The sequence below is a fragment of the Solanum dulcamara genome, chromosome 9 (genome assembly GCF_947179165.1).
Source record: "Solanum dulcamara chromosome 9, daSolDulc1.2, whole genome shotgun sequence".
In the NCBI taxonomy this organism is placed as follows: Eukaryota; Viridiplantae; Streptophyta; class Magnoliopsida; order Solanales; family Solanaceae; genus Solanum; species Solanum dulcamara.
Window position 1 is genome coordinate 34,525,977 of NC_077245.1, and position 26,647 is coordinate 34,552,623.

The following is a 26,647-nucleotide window of genomic DNA, read 5'->3' on the forward strand; positions in this document are numbered from 1 at the left end:
TAGAGGTACCGACTATTCAGTTAGTTCTGGTAGTTAATGAGTTTCCAAAAGTATTCCCAGATGAACTTTTAGGTCTTCCTCCTAAGTAGGAAATAGAGTCCACTATATATTTAATTCTAGATACTCAACCCATATCTATTCCTCCTTATAGAATGACACCCACGGAGCTAAAAGAGTTAAAAAGGCAACTGAGAGACTTGTTAGAAAAAGGCTTCATTAGGCCCAGCACATCACCTTGAGGGGCACATGTACTATTCGTGAGAAAGAAAGATGGGTTGTTGTGAATGTGTATTGATTATAGGCAGCTGGATAAGCAATAATAAAGAATAGATATCCCCTCCCCAGGATTGATGATTTATTTGACCAGTTGTAGGGTGCTACATGTTTTTCAAAGATAAACCTGCGGTTAGGCTATCATTAGGTATGGGTAAAGGAAGCAGATATTCCAAAAACTGTGTTCAAGACCTGATACGGGAATTATGAGTTTAGGGTGATGTATTTTGGGCTGACCAATGCTCCACCAGTGTTTATAGATCTAATAAATCGAGTATTCAAGACATTGCTAGACCTGGTAGTGATTGTATTTATTGACGATATTTTGGTCTACTCACGATCGGAAGGAGAGCATGCAAATCATTTGAAGACGGTACTTGGGGTGCTCCAGCACCATACATTGTATGCTAAGTTATCTAAATATGAATTCTGGTTGACTTCAGTAGCTTTCTTAGGGCATATCATTGAAGTTGATGGTATTCAAGTAGATATACAGAAGATTGAGGTCATAAAGACTTGGCCTAGACCTACAACACCTCCTAAGGTACGTAGTTTTCTGGGGCTAAAAGGATATTATAGGAGATTTGTAGAGAAGTTTGCTTCGATTTCAGCACCTTTAACAAGGCTAACTCAGAATGAGGCTAAGTTCCAGTGGACCGATGGTTGTGAATGAAGTTTTTAGTTGCTGAAAGAGAAGTTGACTATGACCCCCGTTCTAACTCTTCATGAGGGACCAGAAGGCTATGTCATTTATTGTGATGCTTCTGGTGTTGGGCTAGGTTGTGTATTGATGCCATATGGCAGAGTCATAGCCTATGCCTCCCGATAACTCAAAAAGCACAAAAGAAATTATCCTACTCATGATCTAGAGTTAGCAACAGTAATTGATGACATTATATATATGGTGTGCATGTTGATGTTTACGTGGATCACAAAAGTCTCCAAAATATCTTTAAGCAGAAGGAGCTGAATTTGCGGTAGAGAAGGTGGCTAGAGTTGCTAAAGGATTGTGATGTTGACATTCTATACCACCCAGGATAATAAAATGTTATAGCAGATGTATTCAGCCGTAAATCTATGGGTAGCTTAGAAGACGTACAACCAAAATAGAAGATGATAGTCCGTGAAATTTCCAGTTAGCTAACCTTAGAGTCTGTTTGGCTGATTCTGATAATGGTGGAGTTTTTATTTGAGGAGTTGCGAAAACCTCTATCATGGAAAAGGTAAAGCGACAGCAGTACGAGAACCCTATTCTGGCACAGTAAAGGGATGTGGCCCTTCAAAAGGAGAAGACCCCATTCAAGATCACACCTGATGGATGCTAAGATATAAGGGTAGATTATGTGTGCGTGAGATTGTAGGGCTACGATAATAGGTTATGGAAGAGGCACACTATACCCGTTATTCTGTTCATCCAGGGTCAACAAAGATGTATCATGACCTTATATGTTTATATTGGTGGAATGGCTTGAAGAAGGTCATAGAAGAGTTCATAGCCTAGTGCCCAAATTGTCAACAGATTAAGATCGAGCATTAGAAGTCGGTGGACTATTACAGGAGATGGAAATTTTGACTTGGAAATGGGAATCATTTAATATAGACTTCATTACAGGTTTCCTCAAACTCCATGGAAGTTTGATTCCATATGGGTTATTATAAATAGGCTGACAAAATCAGCCCTTTTTCTTTCAATTAGGACTATATATTCAACTAATGACTATGCGTGGTTATATATCAAGGAGATAGTAAGACTTCATGGGGTTCCCATTTCTATTATTTTAGATAGAGGAGCTCAATTTATAGCTAACTTTTGGAGATTATTCCAGAAGGGATTAGGAACACATATAAATCTTAGAACAATATTTCATCCTCAAACTGATGGACAAGCTGAGCATACTATTCAGACACTAGAAGATATGTTGCGTGCCTGTATTATTGAATTTAGAGCTAGCTGGGATGATCATTTACCACTTATTAAGTTTACTTATAATAATAGATACCATTCTAGTATCTAGATAGCATTGTATAAGGCTTTGTATGGAAGGAAGTGTATCTTACCTATTGGTTGGTTTGATATTGTTGAGACTAAACTAATAGGCCCATACTTGATTTAGCAAGCTATTGATATAGTGAAGCTCATTTAGGAGAGACTATTAGCATCCTAGAGTCGACATAAATCATATGCAGATAATTAATGTCGACCCTTAGAGTTTTAGGTTGATGATTGGGTGTTCTTGAAGGTGTCACCCATGAAGGATGTAATGAGATTCAGTAAGAAAGGGAAGCTTATCCCAGGTACATTAGCCCTTGTCAAATCATTCGTAGGGTAGGCAAGGCTGCCTATGAGTTGGACCTACCATCTGATTTGGAAGTAGTACATCCAGTCTTCCACATATCGATGCTTCACAAATGTATAAGCGACCCTTCTAGAGTATTTCCCATGGATGATATCCAATCGATGGAGGATTTTTCCTATAGGGAGCAACCTATAGTCATACTTGATCATCAAGTGAGCAACTTGCGTACTAAGGACGTGGTTCCGTTAAGGTATTGTAGAAAAATAATAATTGAGAAGAGATGACCTAGGAAGCCGAAGAAGAGATGAAAAAAAAATATCCGTACTTATTCCCTACGCCTACAGGTAATCTAAACTCCTAAATTAATTACATTGGTTGATAGGTGAAACTATATGTTGTAGGATTAAAAGAGATTTCCCCAAAATCTTTATAAGATCTTGTGAAATTTATTTAACATTCGAGGACGAATGTTCTAAAGGGGGGAAAGATGTTACACCTGATTTTAATTAAGTGTACGAATTGCTTATAAATTTTAATTGATATAGAATATTAGTGGGAATTAGGGATTAATTAACCATGGTTGGATTATTAAGTGAGATTAGTGATTAAACTAATACTAATTAAATCATGATTAAGATAAGTGGACCCCACTATAGCATGGCCAAATCTGATTGGCCCATGCTATGAGTAGGGCACGTGTAACTTCAAGGCTGCATGTATAAGAGTTTATTTGATGACTAATGAGTTAGTCATTCACTTCATTCTTCTTCAACATAACACAGAGGTAAAGAGAGATGGTCTAAGCCATGGCAACTCACGGCCATGGATGAGCAAATTAAATACCTCAAATTCTGATCCCTACATTAAATCTCTAAGGTATTTTTCAATCAATTAGAGGTGATTAACAATGTGAAGTAGTTATTGAGGTAGTAGGAATAATTATTACTTCAATTCACAAGTTTCAGCCAAATTAAGGAGCCAATTTGTTAAGGTAAAATCTAATCCTTTTCTACATATTTTAGAAGTTGTTTGGACTTGTTATAATTTGGTACATGTGAATTGGATATAAGAAACTATGCTTGTTGATGCTGAAGTATGATTTGAGCCGTGTAGGGGGGTTGTTTTGAATGTGTTGTTTTTCTTGTTGATTTGAGGAATTAAGAGTTAAGACTTGTATTATGTTGATGATAATTAGTAGACTGCCTTAATCCAGATATGATGGAGTTAATTATAATTAATGTTGATGTTATTATTGTGGCTGATTGTATAATGAGAATGGAAGAACATGATATTTTAAGTTGGAATTGTAATTATTTTAAAAGCTGGTTATAATGTGTTGCTGTTGTGTTGAATTGAAGGATTAAGTATAGTTATAAATATACATTGTATGGTTCTAATTGTTGGGTTATTATAAATTATTTCAATAAATCATGGTGGCTGTGGGCTGTTCAGAGTATTCAAAAATCTTGTCTTGGCTAGTCTTAATATGTCATTTGAATGTGTGGTTGTTGATGCTATTGGTTGTTGTATGGATGGTTGGATGTGAGAAGAGTGAGTGACATAGGGGAGGTATTTATGTCTTTTTGTAGCTTAACTATAGTCCTGATGTCTTAATATAGGTTAAGATATTTTGGACAACGTATACTCATAGAATCACGGATTAAATGTCAAAACTATATAAAGATGTCCCTTCTTTCTTTTGGCATGTCTTAGATTTAAGTAATGAATGATTTGAGCTTGGTGTAATTCTATTCATAAGTTCGGAGTGTGATTCATGATCCTTATTCACTTCTTGATGTTAGAACTCCTAAGGTGATTGAGCTATTTCCCCTCGAGTCCTCTATACGATGGATTGTAGCTAGTATGGAGTTCCTATTCTTAAAGACTCTATAATGATTAATGTCCTTAACTTTTAATAGTTGTTTTGCATTATCTTGATACATGACATATGATTCCTGACGCTCTATTTGATATAGTTTATATTGATATGCAAAGAGTGCTTAACATGACTGTTGCATTGATATTCGAGTGTTAGTTATTCTACTTATTCCATTGAGTCTCAGATGATGATCTGATTGTGTATGGTTGCTCATGATATTCTACTCGTGCATGCCTCAATATGTCTTTCACCGAGCCCTAGGCCAGGTATGTTATTGTACACAGTGATATAACTTTATTCACCAAGTCCCTTACTAGAGGATCGGGTACGGAATATGTATATGGTGATATGATGATATGTTTATGGCACCGAGTCCTATAATGGGCCGGGTATAGTATATGATAATGATATGCATGCTTTCATTTCATAAGATGCAAGTACAATGACTTCTTGATTATCATACTTGTCTCTTGGAATCTCTACTTCAGTATGATCATTTTTATTGTACTTTATGCTTTACATACTCAGTACATATCTCATACTAACCTCCTTTGTTCGAGGGAGGGGGGATGAGTTTCATGACCACAGGTACAAATACTCGCTTTGGTGATCTACCAGCTTAGGACCCCTATTCAGCTGTCTGTACACAAAATGTGGGTTGTGTATGGATATTGTATGGTTGTGTTAGCATGACTTATTTTGGGATGTTCCCGCACGTAGTGGCAGCCTTGTCAGCTTGCGTGTATATGCATATTTTGAGATGTTGTATGTAGTAGCAGCCTTGTCGTCTTACATGTATAATTAGGGATATTTTTGTATGTAGTAACAACTTTGTCGGCTCATGTATTATGATATTTTGGTTAATTGTGACTTCTCAGGATATAGGTTACCATGATACATGTATGTAATGTTTTGAGATGATGTTATATTTTTACGAAGCCTCCATCTTATATTTAGTTTCAGTTTGATAATGTCTAACAGCTATGTACATGAGTTTCCAGCTTGGGCACTAGTCACTGCCTACTGGGATTGGTCGTGACACATAGTCCTTTAGACGAGTTGTAGACATGACTCATAGGTGAAGATTAGAGACCCTTAAATCGGGATCTTCTCAGACCTACAAAATGCGTCTCATTGATGACTCATAGCCTTGTTGACTATTCATAAACATGACTCATAGACTCAACTTCGGATGCATGATTTTTAGAACCTTTTTCATACCTGCACTATGATTCAAGCCTACGAATAGTAGACTTGAGGATGAATTATGTGGCATGATTCGTATGTAAGTTTAATAAGGGGTATTGGTGTCATTTCCCAAGTTTGGTTCAATGAACCTAGAACAATTATGACTTAGTTCAAACCTATATCCACCCAACTCTTTAAAATTTCCCTTATTCCAAATCACTCTCCCAGAATTATCTAAGACAAGATCAAAATTGTATCAAGAATTCTACTCCAAGTTTCAAGCTACGACTTCAAATTTCACCAAGGGTTCTTCTTCAATTTTGAGTAATATCAGTCAAGGTGTGTGGGGATTGATCCATGGGTTCCTTTCACCCATGGAATCCTAAAGTTTTCTCAATATTTCTTTAAATTTTCAATTGATTATGAACCCTAGTTTGATGAATTGCTTTGGGCTGATTTAATTTCGTTTTAAATTGCTATCAATGATTATTCTAACATGTTTCTACATGAATTGCATTCTTTCAAGTTGAATTATAAATGCCCATGCATAAAGCTATTTTCAATTATGATTTTGAGGATTCAAAGATGATTTTTATGAGTTGATAATGAGTTGAATGATTTCCAAAGAAGAGTTTTCATGAATGAAGTTGATATTATGATTTTTTAATAAAAATTATGATGATGATCAATTATGATAAAAAATAGTTATTATGGTTTGATAAGTACAATTCTCACACAATCATGTTTAAAGATCGTGATAAGGACAATTCTCACCAAAGTTATGGATTCCTATGAATCATTAAAGTTAATTAGCTATTCCTAGTATATTTTATAAAGATGGATTGATAGGTAGTTTCTATCTTTCCCTATTATGTTATGATCATGATTTTATGAGTTTTCCGTTGGAATTTTGACTAAGCACTGAGAGGATTTCTAGATGGGGTTCGATTTGGTAACCTAGTTAGTTACCCAAGGGAATCCTAATAGCAACCTAAAGACCCAAACTACATTGTACGCGTAGGATTGTCTTTATGTCCTAGCTAATAGATCCATAACACAGTTGAGTTGAGTTGAGTACCATGATGGAGTATGTCCTGGCAAGGTATCCTCCCCTTTCTCGAGGATTCTATGTTATATCTCACATGGTCTAAGATGTCGGTTAAAGGTCTTATCTCACAAAAGTTAAATGTCAATCTATGAGTTTTATGATATGCATTGACCATGAACTCTATATGTTTTCAAATGCTTTAAGCCTTACTCATGTTCATTATGATATGTCATGGATCTTATGGCATATTGCTCACGTTCCTTTACTTGTTCATGCATATCTCACATAATTAGTACCTTCTATGTACTAACACATATTTTTCCTACATTGTCTTATAATATAGGTACAGATGACACTCACAACTATCCTATTCGTGACTAGGGTTGTTTAGTGCTCCAAGAAGTTGGTGAGTCCTCATATTATCGAGGAAATGGATCTTTTTGATTACTACCATGAATTTCTTTTCACACTATTTCATTGACTTTCTTCTATTATTTTGGGTGAGCTAGGAGCTTGTCCTAAGCTCCCTTCAAAGATAAAACTAGAGGCATGCTTAGACGATATTATGATGTAGTCCATTCAAACATTGGTTGATTGATTCTATTCCTTAGTCCCATTCCCTCGAGTTGTTACTTCCACTTTTAATATCATATCTCTTTACTTTATATGTGCGATATATGCTAAGATAGCTTGGTTGGGGTCCCTTGCATCCCGATCATTGTGTCATGGCTTGGCCCTAGTTCGGGTCGTGACAATGTCTTGAGCCAAACGTCTCGGTTTTGATGCTCAACCTTCAGTTGTTGACAGTTATAACACTTAGTCACGAATTCTGTAATATTCTTTTTCATGCCATTCCACCAATATACCTCCCTCAAATCTCGATACATCTTTGTGGAACTGAGATGTACAAAATGCTGCGAACTATGAGCTTTGGAAAAAATCATCTCTTTTAAGACAAAAAAATTCAGAACACATAACCGGCCTTGAGATATCAACACACCATCTACCCCTTGGGAGAAAATCTTCATGGATTTTTTGATAACTGTTTTCTTCAATTTAACCAAACCAAGGTCACTATCTTGTTTTGCCTTAACATCCACCACAAGAGATGATTAGGAGCCATTTTGCAAAATAACACCACCATCTTTGGAATCAACTAATCGAACCCCCAAATAGGCTAATCTATGTATATCCCAAACTAGCTCTTTCTTGTCATCCCCAATATGAGAAATACTACCCATGGGCAATCTTCTAAGAGCATCGACAACCACATTTGCCTTACCCGGATTGTATAGCACACTCATATCATAGTCCTTCAACAACTCAAGTCATCTCCTTTGTCGAAGGTTCAAATCCTTTTGAGTGAACACATATTGCAAAATTTTGTGGTCAGTGAATACATCTACATGGACATCATAGAGATAGTGTCTCCACAATTTCATAGCAAATACCACTGCCGCCAACTCCAAGTCGTGAGTTCGGTAATTCTTCTCATGTTCCTTGAGTTGCCTTAAAACATACACTATCACCTTACTATTTTTATTTAGGAAAAAACCAATACCAACTCCTGAAGCATCACATTACATAATGAACCCATCAAAACCTTTCGGTAAAGTCAACAACGGAGTAGAGGTAAGCTCATCCTTCAACTCTTGGAAGGTTTTGTCACATGCCTTGGACCATTAGAACTTCTCTTTCTTTTGAGTCAAAGTAGTCAAGGACGATGCAATGGAAGAAAAACCTTCCACAAACCATCTATAATAACTGGCTAACTAAGAAAGTCTGAATATCGAAAGAAGTCAATGGTCTAGGCCAATTCTTAACCGCCTTGTTCTTTTGATAAACCATAATTCTCTGGAGACAATGTGACCAAGGAACGTAACTGACCTCAACCAGAATTCACATTTACTAAATTTTGCATACAATTGACGGTCCTTGAGAATTCGCAACACAATCCTCAAATGATCGGCATGCTCTTTCTCACTCCGAGAGTAGATCAAAATATTATCAATGAACACAATAACAAACATATCCAAGTATTTCTTGAACACCTTATTTATCAAGTCCATAAAAGTGATAGGGGATATTTTAGTCCAAAAGACATAACTAAGAATTCAAAGTGAACATACTGAGTTATAAAGGACGTCTTCGGAATGTATGAATCCCCTACTTGGAGTTGATGATACCCCAATCTAAGATCAATCTTTTAAAAGTAGCCTGCACTTTGAAGTTGATCAAACTAGTCATCAATCCTTGGAATGGGATAATTATTCTTTATTGTTACCTTGTTCAATTTCTAATAATCAATACACATACGAAGATAACCATATTTCCTTTTGACAAAGAAAACTAGAGCACCCTATGGAGAAATACTCGGTCTAATGAAACCCTTAGTAAACTGAGTCAATGGTCTAGGCCAATTCTTAACCGCCTTGTTCTTTTGATAAACCATAATTCTCTGCAGACAATGTGACCAAGGAACGTAACTGACCTCAACCAGAATTCACATTTACTAAATTTTACATACAATTGACGGTCCTTGAGAATTCGCAACACAATCCTTAAATGATTGGCATGCTTTTTCTCACTCCGAGAGTAGATCAAAATATTATCAATGAACACAATAATAAATCCTTCAACTGATCCTTTAATTATTTTAATTCTCCCGGGGCCATTCAGTAAGGAGGAATAGAGATAGTATGAGTATCGGGGAGGAGATCGATACTAAACTCAATTTCCTTCTCAGGAGGAATGCCTAGCAGTTCATCGAGGAAAACTTCCAAAAACTCATTAACAACTAAAACTGATTCGAGAGTAGGAGTTTTGGAGTTAGTATCTCTAACGTGAACTAGATAATAGATACAACTATTGGAAATCATTTTCCGAGATTTAAGGCATGAAATGAATTGACTCTTAAATACAAAATTACTACCTTTCCATTTTAAGGCTGGCTCATTAGAAAACTGAAATTTGACCACACGGGTTCTACAACATATAGAGGAATAGCATGAATAAAGCCAATCCATACCAACAATAACATTAAAATTAGTCATATCAAGCTCTACAAGAGAAATTGAAGTGACTTTATGAAAGATTGAAACTGGAAAATTTTGATAGACTCTTTTAACCACAACTAAATCCCTAATCGGAGTATAGACCAAAAAAGGATCTAGTATGATTTCAGGACTAACAATAAATCTCATAGAAATATAAGGAGTAAAAAATGATATAGTAGCACCTAGATCTAACAATGCATAACCATGAAAGTCAAAGACTTTCAACATACCCGTGACTACATCGGAAGACTCCTCAATCTCTTGCCTAACTTGAAGGGCATAGAATCTATTTTGGCGTGGGCGACCACCTTTATGGAATTTGTCCACCTTGAGCAGTTTGACCTTGAGGACGACCTTCTATTTCCTTGTTAGGACATTCGTAGATCTTGTGCCCCATATTACCATATACAAAGCATGCACCCGTCCTAACCAAGAATTTACCTCCTTGATTTCTCCCACACTTGGTACACTTAGGAAGAGTAGATCCACTAAAACCACCTTGTGCCTTAGTAGCTGAGACCCTGTATTTGTCAAAGCTTTTACCTGAAACTTTTGAAGAACCTTGGCCTTGAAACTTTTGGCCTTGTCTAAAACAATTAGTACCACCACCAAATTTATTGTGAGAAAACCCACATTTTAACCGAGGCCTCTTAGACTCCCTTCCATTCCTCTCTTTCAATTTTTTTGTCATAATTAATGAGACTAGATACATCCATATCCTTGATGAGCATAGCAGTTTGACATTCTTTTATAACAAACTCCGACACTCCCGAAATAAACTTTCTCATACGGTCATGAAAGTCAACTACCAAGGATGGAGCATACTTAGATAAATTTGTGAACTTGATAGAATACTCCCTGACACTCATATTTTCTTGCTTGAGATTTATGAATTCCAACACCTTCGCCTCCCTTTAGTCAAGTGGGAAGAAGTGATCAGGAAATGCAACTTTAAAATTTTCTCAACCTATGGGACCCTCTTCAACTCATTTGGTTTTCCATTGGTTTTACCAAACTTGAGCGACACCCTTGAGTTGGTAAATTTCCAATTCTGGCCTCTCCTCAGAAGACTCTCTCATAATATCCACAATCTTGTACAACTCATCAACAAAGTCTTGAGGATCCTCATTAACCTTGGATCCGTGAAACTCAGGAGTATTCATCCTTATGAAGTCTCTAACCCTTGAAGTCGATGTAGTCACAATTTGAAGAGCATCTAACCCTCGATTCACTTGGGTAGTAACAACTTGGACTAGCATTTGAAAAGTATCTTAGAATTCCGCATTAGTCACTTGATCATTCAAAGGGTAATTTGGAGCTTGTTGCTTTCTCCCTCAACATTCCTTTGGATGGGGTATATTCCTGGATACATTATTCTCTAATCTCAAAGAGAAAGAGTTAAAGAAGGAAACCTTAAAGTTTAACTTCACAGAACAATGAGATCATAAAAGAATTGATGTGTTTCCTAAGACGCCTTATAACCTCCTATTCATAGATGTGGCTCTCTTCATACCGATTAATAATACTCTACTCAACACAGCATGTTACACTACCTAAGACACTTGAACCTTGTGATCTGATACCAAATTTATTATGACCCACCCTAGGGCCTAGCTGTAACACCAAATTAAAATCCTGAAGGACCACAACCAAGTCTTTAAGCATAATATTCATGAGCATACATAAAGTAAAAGAAGTAAATAAGCAAGATCATGATACGGAAGCAACATGTCAATAAAGTCATAAGTCTCGAAATGAGAAAGTGTCAACATAGACTCTTTGCTATCTAACATGCCTCTTCTATTAGATTGGGGCGTGAGACAATCTCCTATCTCACCCAATATGAATGATGAAAGAAAGACATAAGCTTATAAGAAAGTAAATATCTCATCCTTGGAACACTACGACTCACCAACAAATATAATAGTAATGAACTCTAGCCACGAGCGGGAGGTGGATAAACACTATCGTTAGACCCTACATTATGATACAATATAGGCAAAAGTATACGTTATTATATAGAATGCACTAAGTATGTGAGAAGATGCATGAATAATAAATATAGGACGTAAGCAATATGAATCATGGATGCAAGACCAATATCATTTGAATCATGAGTAAAGTTGTGAGAATAATAAAATATTTACCTCATTGGTCCATGCATCAGAACATTATAATCATCATAAAAACTTACATAAGTGGGAGATAACCATAACCGACAATAATACCATGTGAGCTATGACATGGAATCCAATGATCCTCATATTAAAAAGGGGGTAGGCTACTTGCCAAGGTAGGCTTCATCTAATATTATCATTATCATATGCTATATGTGGATCCACTATCTTGGCCATATTGGTAAACCTATGGTGGTAACATAGTTTAAGAGACTTGAGATTGCTACTAAGGCTTAGGTTGGGCCCCCACCTCAAATGTCACTCGATTCTAAGTAAATCATCCTACAGAATACGTATCATCTCATAATCATAAATCATACTTGTAATAATAATAAGCTTTTAATAATCATAATTTATATAAACCTGTTCATATGAATAGCTCATTATCATGTAATTCATGTAATGTGGGTGTAGGCATTCCACAAAACACTTTTAGGGTCATAAGTCACTTTCCTCATTAAGGATGTTAAGTCACCCTTTCAATATAGTCTTAAGTCACCTTCAAGGATCTTAATTCATACTTTCTCCTATACTTGGTTGAAACATCATTAAAGCATTATTCATAAACCTATTTGTGTAAAACATATTTAAACGCATTCATAAAACTTTCATTGAAATAACTTGAAAATCATGATCATGTCTTATAAATCATACTTGAAACTAGAATCAACATGGGTCATTGAGATGCAACTTGAAATCATGCAATATGATGTGAATTAAGCATAATTAGACTAATAGCTTTGAAGGATATCATAATGGAGAAGATCCAATGAAAATATGCAATTAGGGCTTTTAATTGAAGAAATCATAAGAGAGTTTGAGAAGAAATATTTTGGGATTCCATGGGTGAAGAGTACCCATGGATGAAGTACCACATACTTTGGCCTTTTGGAGCCCTAAATTGAAAAGAATGAAAGCTTGACCTTGAAGAAATTCCTTGAATTTCTTGAGGAGGAAAAAGACTTTTGAGAGAAGACTTGGGAGAGAAGGTTTTGTGATTCTGGAATTATGGTAAGAATGAGTGTGCTAGAAGACTTTAGGTTTGTTACTAGGTGGGAATATAGTCCCAAAAACTGTTCACATTCATTAATGAAATATAGGGAATTGACCAAAATAACCCCAACGTAAAATTGAATTCGGACTATGGATGGACTATACCATGGAATGTTATGGGCCATACGGTCTGTGGTCCCCTCCGTGGTGAGGGACTTGTGCTTTTATGAAAAAAGGGGAGGGGGTACCCACCATGAGACCCACCACTGTACATTAGGGGCACTATAGTCTATGGCGGTCTATTGTGGTAGTAGACTTGAACTTGAGCTTGGGGGCTTGCAAGAAATGTTTTAAGACTTCCTCCAGGGTGACCTTCATGGTCCATGGAGGTCACTAAGGTTCGTGAACATAGGCATGAAGATGACCCTGGTTGGGGCCTACAGGAGGGGTTCACCACGAAGACCATAATAGACTGTGGTCTGCATTATGGCTCATGGTGGCCTCTTGTGGTTGCCATATTAGGAATTCAAATGGCTAGCATGGACCACTGTGGCCCTTCACGGACCATGGTTCTCTTCACTACCCCATAGTGGGTCTCATGAAGACCACCTCATACAAAAAGTTGAGTTTTTCTACGAAATTGTCTTTTGATCCTCATTTTCTGACTTTCAAACTTCTGGGATCTTACAGTTAGTCACATTACCTTTGGATTTGACCTTCTTATTCTGGTTCTCCTCCGTATCCTTTCTCCAATTCTCCTCAACTTGCTTTTAATACACCATAAGTATAAAGGTGTCCATATTCAAAATCAACAAGGTTGCGTGACACTCCTTCTTCACATGCCTAATCAGGTCAGAGACAAACTTCCTCATATTTACTCTTATATATGGATCTATTTCGGGAGCATACCTGGATAGTTGGATGAACTTGAGGATATATATTCTTTGATAGTCAACCCCTCTTGCTTCAAGTTTATAAACTTCTTAACCTTTGGTTCCCTCAACTATCATAGAAAGAAGTGGTATATGAATGCATTCTCAAACTCATCCTAAACTTCAGGCTTAAAATCCTCACCATGTATCTCCTTTCATTGATTACCAGACATTTGCAACATCCTTTAGCTGTAGGAAATAAGCACAGTTCCCTCAATTTCTGTTGCATGTATCGCTTTTAAAATCTTCCACATCTCATCAATGAAGTTCTATGGATCCTCTTTAACTCTTGACCCAGTGAAGACTGGTTGGTTCATTCTCAGAAGGTCTCTAATTCTATTAGTAGAAGACGACTCTTGAGAATTAGAACTAGCGATTGGAGTACTCTAACAACTAGACTAAGCAGCCATAAACTATTCTTGAGCTTTGAGTATTTGAATAGTTATTCTTGAGCTTGAGTCTTTGAGTTCTTGCATTGTATTCTTACCTTAAGAAAATCCTTTGCTTGGTAATCATTTAAGGATGAGTGATCCCAAGTAGGAGATATTGTAACACCACGTACTATTTTAGCTTAGATTAATTTTGAGAACTAAGAGAAAATTTGAGAAAAGGTGAAATATCTAGTGGCCCACGCATGGGACCTACGACCTATAGAAGTTCCTATGAGTCATAGGTGGGACTCGTAGAGTCCCCCAATACTTAGCCAAATTTGGAATCCTGAGGATCAGTTCTAGGAGCAAAGTTTATGATCTACCATTCATTCTATGACCTATAGGAATCGATCGTAGATCTTGGTGTCACATTTCAGTAGCTACTGGAATGTGAACAAATTCCTATGAACAGATCTTGTGAACCCTAAGAGATTGCATGACCTATATAAAGGGACCTGTATTCCTTAATCCAAATCTCCAGTTGAGTCCACGAGTGGTCTTCTACAACCCATCTAGGATCCTATGAGCCGTAGAAAGGGGTCCTTATGTCTCAACCCAATCTAGACCCTAGGTACATCACGATGAATAAAATCTCAAGGGACCCCAACCAATCCCCTTAGCATATCATTCATAAGCATATATAAGGTAATTAAAGCAATAAATCGAGACATAGATACGGAAATAAAGTCTGAACATGAAGTCTCAATAAGAAAGACGACATAGACTGCATAACATCCAACATGCCTCTACTAACTAGATGGGGGCATAAGACATTCTCCTAGCTCACCCATTAAAACAAATGAGAATGGAATAATCAAATGATGCAATGAAAATAAAATGTCATGTCCTCGAATGGTGAGGACTCACTAACATGGAAGTAATCAAGATCAATCTATTCACAAATATGAGGTGTGCGATGATAGTCCATCCCTACATTATGATACAATGTAGGTAAAAACTATGTGTTAATGCATGGAATATACCAAGTATGTTAGAAGTATGCATTAACAATGAGTATAGGACATATTCTATATAAATCATGAGATGCAAGACCAATATCTTAAAACACGAGTAAAACCATGAAAATATTAAAACATTATAATCATTTGTCAATGCATCAAAACATCATTATCATGAGAACTTTATACCTTTTTATATAACTTGATGTGGGATAGGACCTTTAACCGACATATAAGACCATGGGAGCTATAACATGGAATCTAATAATCCCTACATCTAGAAGGGAGGAGGCTACCTTGCCAGGGTATACTCTATCATGGTACATTCTCTAAATTTGTGCTATATGTTGATCCACTACCTTCACCATATTAGCATCTTTAAACCTATGCGGCAACGTAGTTAGAGGCTAAAGGTTGCTACTATGAATCCATTGGGTAGCTACAATGGCTACCGAACCAAACCCCACCATAATTTCCTCTAGGTGCTAAGTCATTATCGTAATGAAACTTCAAGAAAACATGGTCATTAACATCAGTAGGAAAGGTTGTAATAGATACCAACCCATCTTTTCAAAATAATATAAGAATAGCTCATCTATCATCTTCATCATGAGTGTGTGAGAAAATTCCATCACAACCCTTAACTTCTTTAACATGATTATACAAGAATTGTCCTCATTGCACTATAAATTTTTTGCTTAAAGCACCATTGTAACATCATTCATATATTGTTTCTTAAAGCATCTTTGAAACATCATTAATAAGTTTTCATGACTAATTCATAAACTTTGGAAATTATTCATAAAACTTTCATTGAAAAAACTTGAAATTCATGATCACAACTCATTAAAACATACTTTAAACTAGCATATAGCATGGGTCATTGAAATTCATCTTGAAATCATGCATTGTGATGTGAATTATGCATAGTTTAATCAATAATCAGAAGATATATCATGAGTAAGAAAGCCCAATGCAAAATCATGAAATTTGGGATTTTAGAAGAAGAATGCATAAGTAATTTTGAGAGAAAAACTTGGGATACCATGGGTGAACAGGCCCAAGAAAGAATTCATACATACCTTAACCTTAGAAGCCTTAAATAACTAATAATTGAAGCTTTGACCTTGAAGAAATCCTTCGAATTTCATGAGGAAGAAGACTATTGAGAGAACACTTTTAGAGCGTGGATTTTGATTTGGAGTGTTTGAGTGAGAACGAGAGGGTTAGGGTAGTTAATAGGTTAGAACGAACTTCCAAAAACTGTCCACATTCATTAATAAAAATATTGGGAAAGACCAAAATATCCCCAACTTAAAATTGGAATTGCTCATGAATGAGGGACCCACCACAGTTTGTTAAACTCACCACGGCCCATGGTAGTTGCCGTGGTGTTAGACTTAGGTTTTTAGGGACATTGGGTTTTTCAAGGGCTCCTCCATGGAAACCACCATGGTCTATAAAGGTCACCATGTCCTCTGATGATGGTCATAGTGAGGAGGCTTCCCTAGGGTCTCAAGGGGGTGTCCACCATGGAGGACAACATGGCTCGTGGTGCCTACCATGGACCATGGTACCCCTCATGGACTACACCCCAGATCTACTTGTGTTGATACTATACCACGGTGGCTCTTCACAGACCGTGGTCCACTTCATAGCCCGTGGAGGATTCCGTGAAAGCCATAGGGCGCAAAAAGCTACACTTTTTTGGGAACTCTTCTTTTGAACCTCATTTTTAGACTTTTCAACTTCCAAGACCTTACTATATCTTCCCCTTGGGAACATTCATCCTCTAATGGAATCAAGTTAGCATGAATGGAATAGGAACGAACATACCAACCCAACATAAATAAAACCAATCTCAAAAAAGCATAAAAGATGGAATATTCAATCTCAAGTTAAAACAGGACTTTAAATCTCATTTGATGAACATGAATGCATATGGAAACATTAGAATAACAGAATTACATGGTTTGGGATGAACAAATCATGAAGAAACTCAATACCTCAACAAGGAATACAAGGGATGATATGAGGATATCACAACATCATATCGTCTTCGACTTTCCATTTAGCACCCTCAACCTCATGGTTCCTCCATAAAACCTTAACTAAGGATAGTTCCTTGTTTCTCAACTTTCTAACTTGCTGGTCTAGGATCTCGATCAGAACCTCCTAATATGAAAGACTCTTCTTCACACCAACACTTTCCAAAGTCACAATGGAGTTAGGATCACAAACAAACTTTCCCAACAAAGGCACGTGAAACACCGGATGCACCGATGCCAAATTAGAAGAAAAATCCAACTCATATGCTACCTTGCCAATCTGCCTCAAAATCTTATATAGGCTAACATAGTGGGCAATTAGCTTCCCTTTCTTAACAAAACGCATCACACCCTTCATGGGTAAAATTTTCAAGTAAACCCAATCATTAACCTCAAATTAAACTTCTCTTCTTCTCACATCTGAATAGGACTTTCATTGACTTTGAGCAGTCTTCAATCTTTCTCTAATCAACCTCACCTTCTTCATAGATCTATGAGACAAATAGGTCCCTATGAAGGCAACTTTGCCAACTTCTAACTAGCCAAAAGGAGATGTACACCTCCTACCATATAAGGCCTTAAATAGAGCTATCTGAATACTAGAATGATAACTATTATTATAGGCAAACTCTATCAATGGAAAATGATCATCCCAATTACCATTAAAATCCATTACATATTCTCTCAATTTGTCCTTTAATGTATGTATAGTATGCTTGGTCTGGCCATCCATCTGTGGGTGAAAAGATGTACTAAGCTTCACTTGAGTACCAAGACCCTTTTGGAAAGATCTCTAAAACTAAGATTTAAACTAAGTACCTCTATCCAAAATGATCGACAATGGAACACCATGAAGCTTAAATAACTCTCGGATATACAATCTAGCATATTCCTCGGCTAAAATGAAGTCCTAACAGGAAGAAAATAAGGTGACTTAATAATTTGATCAATAACCACCCAAATTGTATCATATTGCCTACGAGTATGGGGCAAACCTGTCATTAAGTCCATATTCAAGGCTTCCCACTTTCAAGTAGGAATCTCAATATCAAGAGATAAATCTCCCAATTTTTGATGCTCAACTTACACTTGTTGATAATTAGGACATTTAGCCACAAACTCCACAATATCTCTCTTCATTCCCTTCCACCAATATACTTCCCTCAAATAATGATACATCTTTGTGGAACCCGAATAAATAGAATACCATAAACTATGAGCGTTGGACAATATCATTTCCCTCAAGGAATTAACATCAAGAACATATAATCGACCTTGATATCTAAAAACTCCATCTTTCCATTAGGAGAAATCCTCAATAGATATTTTGGCAATCACTTTCTTCAACTCAACTAAGGTAGGATCATTATCTTGCTTGGCCTTAACATTCGCCGTAAGAGATGATTCAGAACTATTTTGAACAATGAAAGTGCCATTTTTGGAATCAACCAACCAAACATCAAAACTGGCTAATCTATGAACATCCCAAACTAACTCATTCTTTTCATCCTCCACATGGGAAACACTGTTCATGTAAAATCTACTAAGAGTGTCGACAACCACATTATGATTTCTTAGATGGTATAACACACTCATATCACAATTCTTCAACAATTCAAGCCATCTTCTTTGTTGAAGATTCAAATCTATTTGAGTCAACACATATTGTAAGATCTTGTAATTGGTGAATATACCCACATGGACACCATACAAGTGGTGTCTCCACAACTTTAAATAAAATACCATAGCTTCTAACTCCAAACCATGGGTCAAGTAGTTCTTCTCACAAACCTTGAGTTACCTAGAAGTATAGACTATCCCTTTACCAGTATGCATTAGAAGACAACTAATACATACTCGTGATGTATCACAATAAACAACAAAGCCATCGGATCCCTTAGGAATTGTCAAAACTAGAGTGGAAGTAAGCCTATCCTTCCTATTATGAAAACACTTCCATATACCTCAGACCATTGAAATTTCACCTTCTTTTGGGTCAAAGTAGTCAAGACGATGCAATGGAAGAGTAACCTTCAATAAACCATATATAACAACCGGATAAGCCCAAGAAACTCTTAATATCAGAAGGAGACAATAATCTAGGACAATTATTAACTGTTTCGGTCTTCTTAGGATCAAACATAATACACCGAAGATAATATGGGTAAGGAAAGCAATTAATCTTAACCAAAATTTGCACTTGCTAAACTTAGCATATAATTGAAAGTCCTTGAGAATTTGCAAGACAATCCTCAAATGAATGAAATGTTCTTCTTCAGTGGAGAATAGATCAAAATATCATCAATGAACACAATTACTAACTTGTCCAAGTATTGCTTGACCACCCTGTTCATCAAATCAATAAAAACTTCAGGAGCATTCGTTAGTCCAAAAGATATAACCAAGAATTCAATATGACCATACCAAGTTTTAAAATCTATCTTTAGAATGTCACATTCTCTTACTCAGATTTGATGATAATCTGATCAAAGATCAACTTTGAAAAGTAACTTGTTCCTTGATGTTGGTCGAATAAGTCATCAATCCTTGGAATGGGATATTTATTCTTAATTGTGACCTTGTTAAACTGGCGATATTCAATACACATACTAAGAGAACCATCCTTCTTTCTAAAAAAGAACACTAGAACACCCAATGGAGAGATACTTATTCTAATGAAACCTTAAACCAAAAAATCTTTCAACTTATCCTTTAACTCTTTCAACTCTATTGGGGCCATTTGATAAGGAGTAATAGAGATAGGCTGAGTATCTGGAAGAAGATCGATACCAAAGTCTATTTTCCTTTTGGGAGAGATACGTAGGAGGTTATTGGGGAAACTTCTGAAAACTTATTAACAACTGAACCTAACTCAAGAGTAGGAGCTTTAGAATTTGTATCTATAACCCAGACTAGATGATAAATGCAACCATTAGAAATCATTTTCTGATATTTAAGGCATGAGATTAATTGACCCTTAAACACGGAATTACTACCTATCCATTCTAGGACTGGCTCATTAGTAAACTAAAAATTTATCACATAGGTTCTACAATATTTAGAAGCATAACATGCATAAATCCAATCAATACCGCTAGCTTAGGATTTTTGCTCAGCTATGTTGGAAGTGCTTCACTATTTCGGAGCCTAGCTTTTTGGTATTGGTCCTTTTATGTGTATATTTGTTTGTTCAGGGGTACGATGGAGGCCCTATCCCGCTATATGTTACTTTTCTTACTCTTAGAGGTCTGTGGACATATATGTGGCTTGTATATGTATGCGTGTACAGTTGTTCTCATATGCTATGATAGCCTCATCGGCTTATATGTAATATTTCTTATTGGTACATTATATCTCAAACCGGGCATAGGTTTACTTATGGTTAGTAGGGGTATATGTGAGTGTCCAGTTTGGGCTCTCATCGCGGCCTACAGGTTTGGGTCATGACAAAAATGTCCTATATTTCCACATTTATAGCATACATCCGATCCCGTTAAGCTTTCTGCCTCATGATTTTTCCTACACTTCTTGCATAAAGGGATGGCTTGACCACTCAGAGCTCCCCCTTGTGCCTTAGGATAAGGCACATTGTCCTTATCAAATTTTAAAGCCAGAGAGTTAGATAAAGTTTGGCCAAATTACTTTTGATGAAACTGAGGACTCATTCCTGGACTTACCATAAGAGAAATTACCACCATTGGTTTGAGCCCTCTTGGACCCCCTCTTAGACCTCTTATTTAGCTTCTCCTCCTCAATTTGTTTGGCTTGTTTCATAAGCCTCTAAATGTCCATCTCTTTGATAATCATGGTGATTCTACAATCTTTGACCACCAAGTAAGACATACTCAAAACAAATTTGCTCATGCGAGCCCTTGGATCTAAAACCATGAAAGAAGCATATTTGGACAACTTTGTAAATTTGAGTCCATACTCCCCCACACTAATTCCACCTTGGTGCACATTTATGAACTCTTTCACCTTAGCCTCTCTCAACTCTAACTGAAAGAACCGATCGAGAAAAATATCCTTGAACTCCTCCCAATCAATGGGACCACCCTCGCTGCCCCTCTTACCCTTTCATTGGTCATACCATAATTTTGCAACCCCTTTGAGGTGATATTCCACTAAATCTACCTTTTCTACCGGGCTAATGATGTCAACAATCTTCTCAATACCCTCCATGAACTCTTGTGGATCCTCATGCACCTTAGAACCATGAAACTTGGGACGGTTCATACAAATGAAATCACAAACTCACTAGCCGCCGTACTCACATTTGGGTTCACATGAGGTACAACCTCTCAATTAAATTGAGCCACCATGGCTTGAGCAAGAAGTTGAAAAATGGCTCAGAACTCCAAATAAGACACTTGTTCATTCAAAGGGTAATTCAAAGCTTGTTGATCTTTCTCAACATTCCTTCGGATGGGGTACCTTCTTGGAGACATATTTTTGAAATCCCAAAGAGAAATCATTAGAGGAATCAACCATAGATTTTAACTATATCGTACGATGAGATCATGAAAGAAGTGATGTTTTCCCTAATATGCCTCATAGCCTCCTATTCATTGATGTGGTGCGCTTCACACTGATGAACAAGAATATACTTATGATTACCCAACCCCTTAGGCCATGATTAGGGTATGACCTGGACCCCCGTATACATCCTATCAGCTGTAGTCAAACTTAACAATGAATAATATGATAACATACATAAGAACTCCAATAGGTCATAACGTTTTCATATGCATATAGCCCTTTCATTTGTCTCCTAAGGAGTCACCACTAATCATGTCATGAAAGGACATGCAAGACGATAAGACTGCCATTACATATTAACATTCATAATATATCGTTTAAACACAACTGAACAAAACATACATATAATGTACACACATATGTCTATAGACCTATAAGAGTGTCAATGGTATCATATGATAGGATATGGCCCCCGTCGTACCTCTGAATAAATAAATATATACATCAATAGATAAATACCTACAGTTTAGGCTCCAATTCAATGAAGCACTCCAAAATAGTTGAGTGGGAAGTCCTAAGCTGGCGGATCCCCAAAATATGTGTCTGTACCTACGAGCATAAAATACAGCCCCATGAAGAAAGAGGGGGTCAATACAATATATGTACTGAGTATATAAAGCATAACGTATCATAAATAAGATCACATCTGTAGCTAGGATGTAGGAGACAAGTATAACAATTAACAAATCACTGTACCTGCATCTTATGAAGTGAACTCATGCATATCATCATCATATATCGTACCTGGACTGTTGTGGGACTCGGTGTTTCAATTATACAATGATATCATATATATATACCATACTCGACCCTTTAGTGAGGGGCTCAGTGAATAGAGTAGTGTACACTTATATAACAACCCAACTCTATAGGTTATAACTGGGGTCTGGCCTGGACCTCCATATACATAAATCTCAACTATAAGAACTATACACAAGAATCCAAAGGATGATAGCGATTCGTCTGCATATAGTCTCTTTTATTTGCACCATGTCATGCAAGGGCCGACAAGGCTGCCTTAACATAATAATATTTATAATATATCATATAGGCACAACTGAATCAAACTCGTAAACAATCGACCTACATATGTCTACACACCTTTAAGAATATTAACAGTGATGTATGATGGGATAGGGCCCCTACCATTCCCCTGAATAAACAACTATATACATTATATTATCAGCACCAAAAGCTAGGCTCCGGAATAGTGGAGCAGTTCCAACATAGCCAAGTAGAAGTTCTAAGCTGGTGGATCTCCAAAGTTAGTATCTGTACCTGTGGGCATGAAATGCAACCCCCCGAAGAAATGAAGGTCAGTACGATATATGTACTGAGTATGTAAAACAGAACACATCATAGATGAGACCATAACTGAAACAAGGATGCAGGGGACAAGTGTAATAATTAACAAATTAATGTACCTGCACCTTAGGACACGTAGTCATATACATCATCATACACTGTGCCCAGCTCACTAAGGAACTCAATATCATAACTATTTCATTATATTACCATATCACCATATCATCATCCCCTCTTATCGTGTATATTATTTTATCAGGTCATTATATACGGCATCAGGTCATCGTATATGGCATAATCTTATCGTATATGTGATCATTGTATATCTGTTCCACTATAGGGCTCGGGGTCACAAGTGTATCCCTATATTTTCATATGCATGCCTATATAAGTATCCGACTCTTTAGTGAGGGACTTGGTGAAAAAATAGTGTACATAACATACCGCATCCGACCCCTTTATAGGACTCGGTGCCATTATCATATAGTAAAATATATCGAAAAATATTCGGCCCGATCCATAATTTAAAACAATGCCGAAGAACGTACGACTCGATCCATATTTTTATCATATCATATATATATATATGTCTTGCCCAGGACTCGGTGAATAACTTTATCACATACGGCGTCATCGTATGCTTCCACTTCATCATATACGATATTTCATCATCATATACTTTATACATATATATACATAGCCGGCCTAGGACTCGGTGAAGGAGTAATAAAGTTGTGTACGATAATATTCCTGGCCCATCATGGGACTCGGTGAAAGAAGGGTTACCGTATGCACGAGTAGAGTAATAAGAAACCATATGAAACTAGGTCATCTCCTGAGACTCAATAAAATAGTCAAGTGAACCGTCACTTGAAGACCAGGAAAGTAATTCTCCGAGGTAACCTTTAGATGTTATTAAGGATTTCATCAATTAGGGCCTCAGGAACCACAGGCGTGTACCAAGATAATGCCACACAGTTTATGCAATCAAAGACACAATTTATGCAATCAGACACATAACTTATGCAATCAGAGATACAACTTATGCAATCAGAGACATTTATCCTCTCAGAGCCTTTTAGAATAGAAGCTTATATTTCCACTTACTATTCAATATATAGGTGGCTCGGGAGTAGTAATCTAACTACTTTAGGACCCTTAGTATTCAGAGGTGACTACAAGTCATGAATTACGTCCGGAACCTCTAAATGGAATTATCTCAAATCTCATATCAGACATCATTTCCCTTACCTTAATCCTATTTCAAAGAGAAAAATAGGCAAGCCTTATATGTACTACTTATCATCCTACAGAAGACTTGAAAGGCGAGGACTCCACTTATTGCAGGACTTCTAACATCCAGAAGTGAACAAGGGTCTTGACTCCTACTCAACACTTTATGAATGGAATGACTCCCAAATTTCATATATATATAACTTAAGTCTAAGACATGCCAAAAGAAAAGAAAGGGTAAGCTTCACATAGCTTTTGTGGATTAACTGTAATTCAGCTCGCCTCATTACCTCCTTGACCTAATAACATGAGAGTAATACTGAGGTTAATGACCTTTCGCTTTCTGATTTCCAACTCTACAACCAAGTACCCATAGGAATCATTTCCTTATCCAATACCCTTGTCTAGTTTATTACTAGTTCTAAAGTTACCGAAAATCGAGCAGTATCTCTCCTATAACTTTAACATCCTCTAGATTTCACTAGGCCAAAATGTCAAAAACCATACCAAAAACAATAACCAGAACCATATATATAAATAAATCACTTCAACATTACCTAATACAACTCCAAACAACTAGCTCAAAACTACGATACCAAAATAGAGTTTTTAACCTTTATTTCATAAAACCTTTAACCATACTAAACGGAGGGTCGTATGGATGAAACCAGAAGAACCCACACACCTTTTATAACCCTTTGTATCCCTTCAACACTCAACCACACCAGATAAAACTGCATCCCACAATCACAACACCCTACGCGACTTCAATTTAGTTTGTTTCTAACGTCAAGCATCCTTATGCAATTTTTCCACTTCCAACCTTATTTAAGATATTTAATATACCTTATAACATCATCATAAACTCCAATTTTAAAGGGAAAACTTTACCTTGCCCAAAACTTACCAAACTTGCCAAAACTTGCCTCGAAAGTTCCTTTAGTGCGACTAAAATTTCGTGGCTACTTGCTAACGTTTTATGTTATAACCCGTATTTTGCACATTAGGATATTTTGGAGATAATGGTAACAAGTCAAGGACAAGGCTATATTTGATCTTGTTGGATACAAAATTCTTATGACTAAATTAGAATTTCAACTTTGAAATATTATAAAAGGTGAGGGGAAAAAATTGGAATTTCTCATAGAAAATGTTATATCCCATATTTTATACGGTTGGATGTTTTAGGGTAGCTGTGGTAAAGTTAAGGGAATGACCATCTTCCAAAATTTATTTAATATACAAGTTGGATATAAATATTATTTATGATCATTAATAGTGTGGAAATAATGGAAAAGGCAAAGGGCAAAAAGGAAAGTTGGCAAAGTGGCCTATGGTAATATTGTGGAAGGCTAAGGGTAAAATAGGAATTTCATAAAGTCTTCAAGAAGATTCATGTGGGCCTCACATGCCACATGGCAGCCCGTGATTGGAGGAAAGGAGTGTGTTGGACCAATGAGATCTTGACACGTGTCACCACTTAGGTCTTGACACATGTCGCCACTTAGGGCTTGACACGTGTCGCCACTTAGGGCTTGACACGTGTCGCCACTAAAGTAGTGTATATATATATATATATATATATATGAGTCTTATGACTCATTAATTTCCACACTCATCTAGAGTGTTCAAGAGCAAGGAAAACGAAATTACAAGAAACAAAAAAGAGAAGAGAAGAGAAATTAGGGTAGAAAGAAGAAAAGAGCTACGGTTTTGGGAGGAGAAAAAGGTAAGTTCTCCAATTCCGTTCCAAGAATTAATTATATGAGTTATACCATGATGTTATGAAGATATTAGTAATGAAAGTTTATGGTTTTAAGAAGCCCAAAACGCTACCAAACAGCCAATAAGTTTCAGCTGCGCTAAAGGAAATTCTGAGGCGAGTTTTGGCGAGTTTTGGTGAATTTCGGGAAAGGTAAGGTTTTATCTTTCAATTGAACTTTATGAGGATGTTATGAAGTATATTACATGTCTTAAGATATGATGGAAGTGTAAAAAAATGTATAAGAATGCTTGACATTAGAAACAAACTAAATGGAAGTCGTAGTAGTTAAATCGAAGTCGCGTAGTGTGTTGTTTGGTGGTGCTGCAGTTTGGTGGTGGTTTAATTGCATGATGCAGGGATGTAAAGTAATCAAAAATGTATGTCGGTGCTGCTGGTTGCATCCACACGACCCTCCATTTGGTATGATTAAATATTTTATGAAATAAAGGTTAAAAACTCTACGTTGGTATCGTAGTTTTGAACGAGTTATTTGGAGCTTGTATTGTGTAAATTTTAAGTGATTT